Genomic DNA, 8,647 nt, shown 5'->3' with positions numbered 1-8,647 from the left:
ACCATTATAGCTACTCCCATGGATGGTGAAAGAAGAGATATCACCTCATCCTGATATTAACCATTATGGTTTCTCCATAGATATCACCTCACGTGATATCAACCATTATGGCTTATCCATAGATATCACCTTAGATATCACCTCACATGATATCAACCATTATTGTGAGATCGTCACCTCACAATGATATTCACCATGGCTCATCTAGAGGGTAAACACACAAGTACACAAGAAAATCAACATGGACTCTCTCACGTGATGTTGTCATGGCGTCACACACATGACATCCACCATGAACCATATCAGAGGATGGAGATAAGGGCTTTCACCTCAAGTCTCTCTCAAAGAGAAATGCATTAACAAGAGTTTACACTTTAAACATCTTTTAAAGAGAAGAATACATTAGTATAAAATATAAACAAATCAATGATGCTGAGACTCAATCTCAGCTAGGGCTTCATTCTCCACCATACCAAGCTTACCTCAAAAGTACACAAACTTTATTCTGGAGAGAGGCTTGGTGAGAATGTCTGTCGTCTGCTCATCAGTGCTAATGTATCTCAGTTGTATAGCATTCCATTGCACCACATCTCTAATATAGTGATATAGGATTTCCACATGCTTGGCCTATTATGAAATACAAGGTTGGAGTCTGCATCACACTTGGTGAGTCCCAAGCTCACCAAGTATCCATCTATTCAGGAATATCATGACCTAGGAGTCAGCATAAAGGCCTTCCAGCCTACATACATGGGACTCCATCTCATGAATCATAATCCTCTGACTGATCACTAGAGAAACCATCTTGACATGGTCCACTCCCTCTGAATCAATATGACCAAGATCCTCGGATGTCAACCGAAGCACATCCTCTTAGTTGCTCCATCTGAAGCTGAAATGTCAGGCTCCCTCTGAATGTTGATTCTTCCTCTTCGAAGAAACGTCTTCAGTCACCAGCTCAATCTCATGCCAACCATTACCAAGGTCTTCCTTCCTTGAATGCAATCTCTTGTGCTTCTTGATCCGTCCTGAAATATCAACTAGTTCGTACAACTAACCTATCCGAAGGGAAATATTAATGCTAGAAGCATACAAAGTTCACTATCCCAATGTTAAGGCATGAATTAACAACTGTATAAGGATTTAAGAACGTTATTCAGCTATGAAAAACTTATCTCTTAATTTGTTAGTCTTCCACCAATGTTCTTTCCTAATCTTTCTCAACATTGGAATTTCTATCCATGCCGAAGCATCTAGTGATGATTTGATGGCTGCGTAGCCTTCGGCCCTCGCCATCACTCATCATCGATCTTCAGCTCAACGACGACATATAGAATTTACACGCAAGGATCGCTTCAGGGCTGCTCAGCTTGCAATCTCGTCAAATTCCTCACTATCTTCAACTGGATAAAGCCTATACAGAGGCTTATTCCTATAGCCGCTCACGTACACATGCATTTTCAGAATTCCTTGATTATCGGCGGTTCTACCCTTTGCTCATTCTGTCTGAATATGTTGTGTTCGATGTTATATCACAGTATATACTATACTCAGGATATATAGATATATACACAACTAATATATAGAAACTATTCGGTCTGCTAAGTGTATCTCCAATCCGATGCAATAATGGAAACCGAACTGCGAATATATGTAAGTTCAACCTGCCTAATATCTGACAACTGAAAACATACAATTACAGATTACTTCCGATCTGGAAGTAGTGAACTTCGCAACAATGAATATATGCAGTAATAGGCCCGAATTGTGACTGATCGGGTACAGTGTTGTTACAAATCATTGGAAGGGCATTTAGCAATGTTAATAGCACACCCGGAATTCGATGAGAAGCCTGATCAAAGAACTTGATCTCTAACTCCAAAATCGTTATACAGCCCAATAGAAAGAGTTTCCCTGACTTCCCGATTGTGATGACCTGGCTTGAAAGGCGCATCTCGGACAACAGTCGCGATCACTGGAGGTCGCAAAATGGAGACTAGCAATGAGGCGATGAGCCAGAGGCTTCGCAGTTTGATGGATATCGCCTACCCACGCTCGAGTATGCCATCCATCCTTGACTTGTGCATTTACCAATGATGGTGCATATGAGTCGTATTCATGAAGACTCGCCCAAAATAAAAGTCACGGAGGCTACGTTAAACTCCCAATCTTCAATAGATACATTCTTCATGTCAGAAAACAAGGCAATGACGACAATCCTAGATGAGCTCAACCCAGGTGAATACAAGCACTATTCATCTGTTATTGAAATATATGCATCATCACAACACCAACAGGAAGTATCGACCGATAACAGAGTCCCAGATGGAATGAATATGGAAGTGGCTTCCTTTTCTTCTCTAAACACCCCCGATAAATGTAGCGATGCCAGTAATGGGAGAGATGACCCGTCTCTGTGAATATATTACAAATGCGAAGGCAACAACAAAAATGGAAAACCTCCAGAGTGTGTAAACTCCCACTCACGAATATAATAACCTATATCCATACTGATAATGAAACTTACAAATGTCTCCAGCAAGACCATTAACTCTGTCTGATATCGGGTCATTCTTCTACGATACTGGGTCGCTTGGCCATGTGGTGTTTCGTCTAGGCATGGTCAAGATTTTTGAGTGTTTTCGTTCTCCAATGTGCCTTCAGACACTTCGCCGATCCATGATGCTCGCATCTACTGCCAATTTTCTTCCGACTAGGGTTTCGACAGATACACGCCTGCCAACAAGAGATAATAGCTCCCATAAACCCTGCACTCCCAAGGCTTCTGTTTTGTTTGCTTTCTGCCATTACTATGAAGGAAACTTACAAATCTGATCAAATTTCGGAACCCTCTCTGATACCATGTTCAATTTATGGTGCTCGATTGTCCACGGGCAATGACTCAATCATTGTTGCCCTCCGAACCATAGATGATAAACACTTATCATCCCCCCCGAGCACTGCTTATTCTCCCTAAATCAGATTGTGTGTACTCATTAATATTGAGAGAGGAAGATGCATTCTTCCTTTATACCAATCAGAGGTGCCCCTTCACCAAGGGACATCACTCTTCCAAGACGGCCCCAATAATTTTATATTTATATATATATATATATAATATAATTAATTAATCAATTAATATATATAAATATATTATCACAATAAATATAATATAAATATATTATCACAATAATAATATAATAATTATATTATCAATATAATTACTATACAATAATTAGATTATCAATATAATTATTATATCACAATAATTATATTATCACAACCTTTATGTTTCTATAACAGCCTAAAGGAATCCGACCATAGCATCAACACTCCTTAGCCGATTAGGCCACTTACATATTTGTCTTCCTCAGGCTGGAAGTGATGACCAACATTGCCAATCTTCAACAACTTCCTCTTCTCAAATCTTTGTGGCTCTGTCTGAAATCTGGAACACAATGTTATTACTATTTTACTCCAATTCTCTATTGTTTTACCCTAGAACTTTACAATTCAAATCCAATTTCGACTCTAAAAGGGGGAAGCAATCAAACAAGCAAATTCATTCAGCATCCTAGCCCTCTTCCCTAATTGAATTGTGGCTAGATCTAAGGAATTTACACCCTCCTTTTAATGTAAGACTGATTTGGTGAGATTAGTGGTTTTACTATCCTAATTGATGAAACCCTAATTTCCCCCCACCTTACAATAAGAAGGAATAAAAACCTAAACCAATATTTTGTAGGTTATACGTGTGCCCTAACCATAACCCTCTAAACCCAATAAAATTTTAAGGTTTAGGGTTAGGGCGTATTTACTAACTCTAAAAACATAGCAAAACTATTAATGTTTCTTTATTTTGTTTTAAAGTACTAAATCTGTTTGCAGGGGATCTGATATACGTAGCAACAAAAATTTGGTTCTTAAGTTCCTTTAGTCATTCATAGAACACATCACTCAACAAGATTACCTCTTGTACCTTGGGAAGTGATGTCTCATAGCTATATTTGAAGGCTATGGAGGATGGAGAGATAAGGAGACTCCAAATATTTTTCCTTGCATGTTTTTGTTCTTCCCCTTGGAGGGACTTCTATACTTTTGTTCTTCCCCTTGGTGAGACCTTACTAGGTTTCTCTATACTAGAAGTCTCTATTGTATATTGTTGTTCTCATGAGTCCCACTAACCTACCTTTGGATAACCATGGACATTAATATAATTTCTTTCTTTCTTGCAAGTATCTTCTCTAACTATTATTCTATTTCTTCTTCCAATGATTTGTCAATCAAGATGTAGTGTCCCTTTCCTAATTTTCCCTACAAATTGCCTTAACATCACAATTGCAACAAATTAGGGTTAGGGCTACATCTTATCAAATAAATATCTCTTTGATAATGTGATCCTGGAGTTGGATCCTGCAATCAAAACATGAACAATATACATGATTAATCATTAGGGTTAGACAATTACATCATATTCATAGTTACCAATAATTCAAGCATATTAGGGTTTAGGGGACGAGACATAATTAATCATTAGGGTTAGACAATTACATCATATTCATAGATTACCAAAAATTCAAGCACATTAGGGTTTAGGGGAAGAGACATGATGGGTCCGCCTGAAGCCATTTCTACACCGAGCCCAAGAATGGATGTCTACCACGGCCCTCTTGCTTGCTTAGTGGCTTGTAGCTACTTTCCCAACCAGGTCTTGTCTCCCTACAAAGAGTTGCTATTTTGTGGAGTCAGGGGGAGGTTGTAAGGGGGTTCCTTGACTCTGTAAGTGCCCTCTTTGTCTTAGGCCGCTATGGTCCTTCTAGGACAGCCTTCTTACGAGCCCGCTCATCACCCTTCTCTCACACCTCAAGCCCTCTTCCGCAAGGTGGATTTCAGACAGTATGCATATCAATTCTCTAACATAGAGGCATACACTTGAGCATAAATCTCACATATAAAGATGCATACATATACACCTAAAGAATTGACAAATATGATCTGAGTACTAACTATACCAAGAAGTTAAATGTATGGTTAGATTGCAATCCCTCAACTGCTATCGGTTGATGGACTGATCTGATATCAACTACTGGTGTTCAATGCTATGCTGGAGGTGCAATTTGCTGTTGGGGATTGGAATGCTTATTGCTTGCTGATCTTTTTAATCTGATCATTATATTTCTGCAGAAGTATTTGGGGATGGTCGATGATGAATGATGGTGTTTGATATTAACATTTTCGTAAGGTGTATCTCATTGATTGCTGATGATACTGGAATCTGAAGATGTGTTTTCTGATTGCTGATCTTTCTGGGTAAAGGTATTTGTTTGCTGTATGTGCTCTAACCACAATATTAGATTAGTATATATATACATGCTTCGGGTTTATGAGTATTTTCTGAGTCTGTTCTCTTCACAAATCTGCTTATCATGCATCCATAAGTCTGTTGCTATACTAAAAAATATGCCTCTAATTTGACTGATTTTTCATTGCATGCTTCTTTCAGAAATCTGATTGTGTTTTAATGATATGTCTTTTGTTCCTCCACTCAAGATCTGCTATAAGATCTGCTGATGATTGCTTGATGATGCATGTAGTTTGCAGATTACATCTATGATTCTGATCTGAATTATTTCTGCTATGTCTACTTTAGTTGGTCTGCTCTTAATTTAATTCATTCTCCTCCCTTTTTCTGCCTTTCCAACCCCTCCTTATCTTTTATATATACCTATTTCAAGGGAGGTGATCCTTCACCAAAGGTCGGCTTTATTAAAGACATCACCATGATTTAATATTCATAATTTTCCCTTAGTCGGTTCCTTAATCCAGTCGCCCCTATTTAATTAACAATTTCTTTTATTATTATCATTATTTATTTTCCCTTTTCAGGTCCGCCAAATATAACTTTCCCTTCAGTTAATATTAATTTATCAGCTAATCCCTTTGCTTCAGGTTGGCCCTTGCACTAGATTGAATTAGCCCTAGGTCGGCCCCTTGCATTAATTTATACTGCACCTAGGTTTTATGACTGCTGCAATGTAGGGTTTATGAAACTGTTATGACCAGGGACATGACACAAGATTCTAAATGGATTGCAAATTATTAGGAGATACTTTTGATGAGAAAGAGTTTAATATCTTGGGGGTGCCAATTTTGATCCTAATGAGATTGATTAAACAGAAGAGGCTATTCCCTAGAGTTGCAAATTATTAGGAGATACTTTTGATGAGAAAGAGTTTAATATCTTGGGGGTGCCAATATTGATCCTAATGAGATTGATTGAACTAGAAGAGGCTATTCCCTAGAGTTTCATTGTCACAACCTGCAACACTCTAGTGTAGCAGCGAGAGTCATCGGCTCACTCCACTTTTTGTTACTTTGTACTTTGTAGATTAGACTGTGATACATTTTCAACTTTGAACTTCAAATCTAACTATGTACTTGTAGTATGTTACTATGTAGTAATGTACTAGCATTGTGCAATGTAATCAAAGATCCAAAAATTAACCAAAAAATAAGCTATATTTCAAAACTCGTGATATAAACTCTCATTTCTCTTCACTCTATCTCTGTGCAATTACATTGCCTTTAAATATTAGAAAAAAAAAGAACAGTTTTTTTTTTAATTTTCCCCATGTTTTTTGGATTCCCAATTTTTCCCAATTTTCTAGAAAAATCCTTATCCTTTGTTTTGCCAAGTTGTTCCCAAGAAAGATATTTGCTGCTATGGATATAACTACAGCTAACCATGTCTAATTGCAATTTCACCTAATTTTGGCTGCATTTCCCTAATGATCAGTGACAAGCTACTAAAGAAAAGAGCATATATTCTTCTACTCCCCTAGGATATCTCCATCCATCCTCTCCACCTTGGGAACCTTCTATGAGATGTGAGAAGCTGCAAAGAGACAAACATTCAAAAAAACAATGAAAAAGGGCCTAATGCAGATCACCTAATTAATGACTTTTTGCACCACACCTTACAAAATGATAGATAATAAGGTTGTTAGGTGTCGGCTCCTTGACTACATGGAAGTAGGCAATAAATTTGATGCACAAGATGTGGTCACTACACAACAGTTGATTAGTCAGACCTTGAAGAACCCATGGAAGACTTAGGGGTGAAGAAACAGCTATGATGTAGTCCATGACATCTCCTCCACCAAAATGGTGAGTATAGTAGTAACCTCTTAGCAAGTCAACAAAAGTCTGATAATTGTGAATGCAAATAGTAAGATCGGTCATGGAAGAACAAGGCTCCAAGTAAAGGTAAATACACGGAGATTGGACCATTTGCAGGCCTATGTGGATCACATTGCAGCATCTTGGTCTCCCTCTATGGTTCTAAACCCAAATCAAGTTTTGATGTACCAATATCTGAATATGAAGGTGTTGTGACCTTTTTCACACATCGCCCCATTTGCAAATGGGGACCCTCTCTTTTCCTGCTTTCTAGGGTTTTTGTTCGTAGCTCGTGGCCTTCCGCTTCATTTTTGTCAAGCCTCGCTCAGTTTTGAACGGTTTGAGTCCTAAGGATTGAAAGTTAGTTTTTGCAAACCATGTGATGCCAGAGTATGAACACCGCCAAAGTGCTTAGAAAGGCCAAAGGACGAAGATCGCAATTGATTTGGACAAATTCGGACAACTTTCTATTTTTAGAAAGTTTGCTTTTTTTGCTTTGTCCTATTTTTTAGGAAGTTTCGTTTTTGGCATTTTTAGCCCGATCCCCGATATGCCTATTTTTAGAAAGTTTTTCCTATTTTTTAGGGATATCTGCTTTTTGCTTTTTCGGGATGGGAATCTAGGGTTTGCACTAACACCACTGACCTGCTTCGACCGGGACCCAAAATTTCCAAGTTTTGACCTAAAAAGCCAGTTCCCTACATTTTAGGGGTCATATTGCTTCAGAGGGTTTGCCTAAGTATGGATTTCAAATTTCATGTTAATCTGGTTAAATTTGGTTAAAATGTGAAATTTTGAAATTTTCCAATTTTTTTCCGAGTATGGCTAATGGATAAGGTTGAGTGTCATGACAGGTGTTTAGAAAGTCCGCCCAAGCAAAGGTCCGCTATGTTGGGGAGATGATCAAGGTTCGCCATGATTGGAAGCTATCAGAAGTCCGCCATGATGAAGGGAAATCAAAAGTCCGCAATGTATCAGAGAGGCCAAGAAGAGGGAGCTTAAAACTCCGCCCTCCTTGATGTCCTTCCTAAACTCCGCTCAAGGAAATAGATGCAACGTTGAAGACCTCCAAAAGTCCGACATGTGGGAGCCTTCCTAAACTCTGCCATGCATGTTGAAGGAGATACCTTAAAACTCCGCCCTATGCTTTAGGTAGGGCCCCCTTCAAAGTCCACCATATAGAGAGATGCTTGAACTCCGCCCAAAGAGGGAGCTCCAAACTCCGCCATGCCTTGGGAAACCTCCAAAATCCGCCTCGAAGAAGATAGGATGAAGGCCAGCCAAAGTTCGCCCTGCTTGGTGGAGATGTTTGAAAACTCCGCCCTAGGAAACGCTTGAGGAGTCCGCCTTGGTAACCATGTCTCCAAAACTCCGCCCTAGGGGAACACTCTAAACTCCGCCATTCCTTGGTGTCCTCCAAAGTCCGCCTTGGGAAAGGTCATTCAAACCCCGCCCTATGTTGAGAGGC

This window comes from Cryptomeria japonica, chromosome 10 (assembly GCF_030272615.1).
Source record: "Cryptomeria japonica chromosome 10, Sugi_1.0, whole genome shotgun sequence".
Classification (NCBI taxonomy): Eukaryota; Viridiplantae; Streptophyta; class Pinopsida; order Cupressales; family Cupressaceae; genus Cryptomeria; species Cryptomeria japonica.
Note: the sequence above shows the minus strand (reverse complement) of the source record.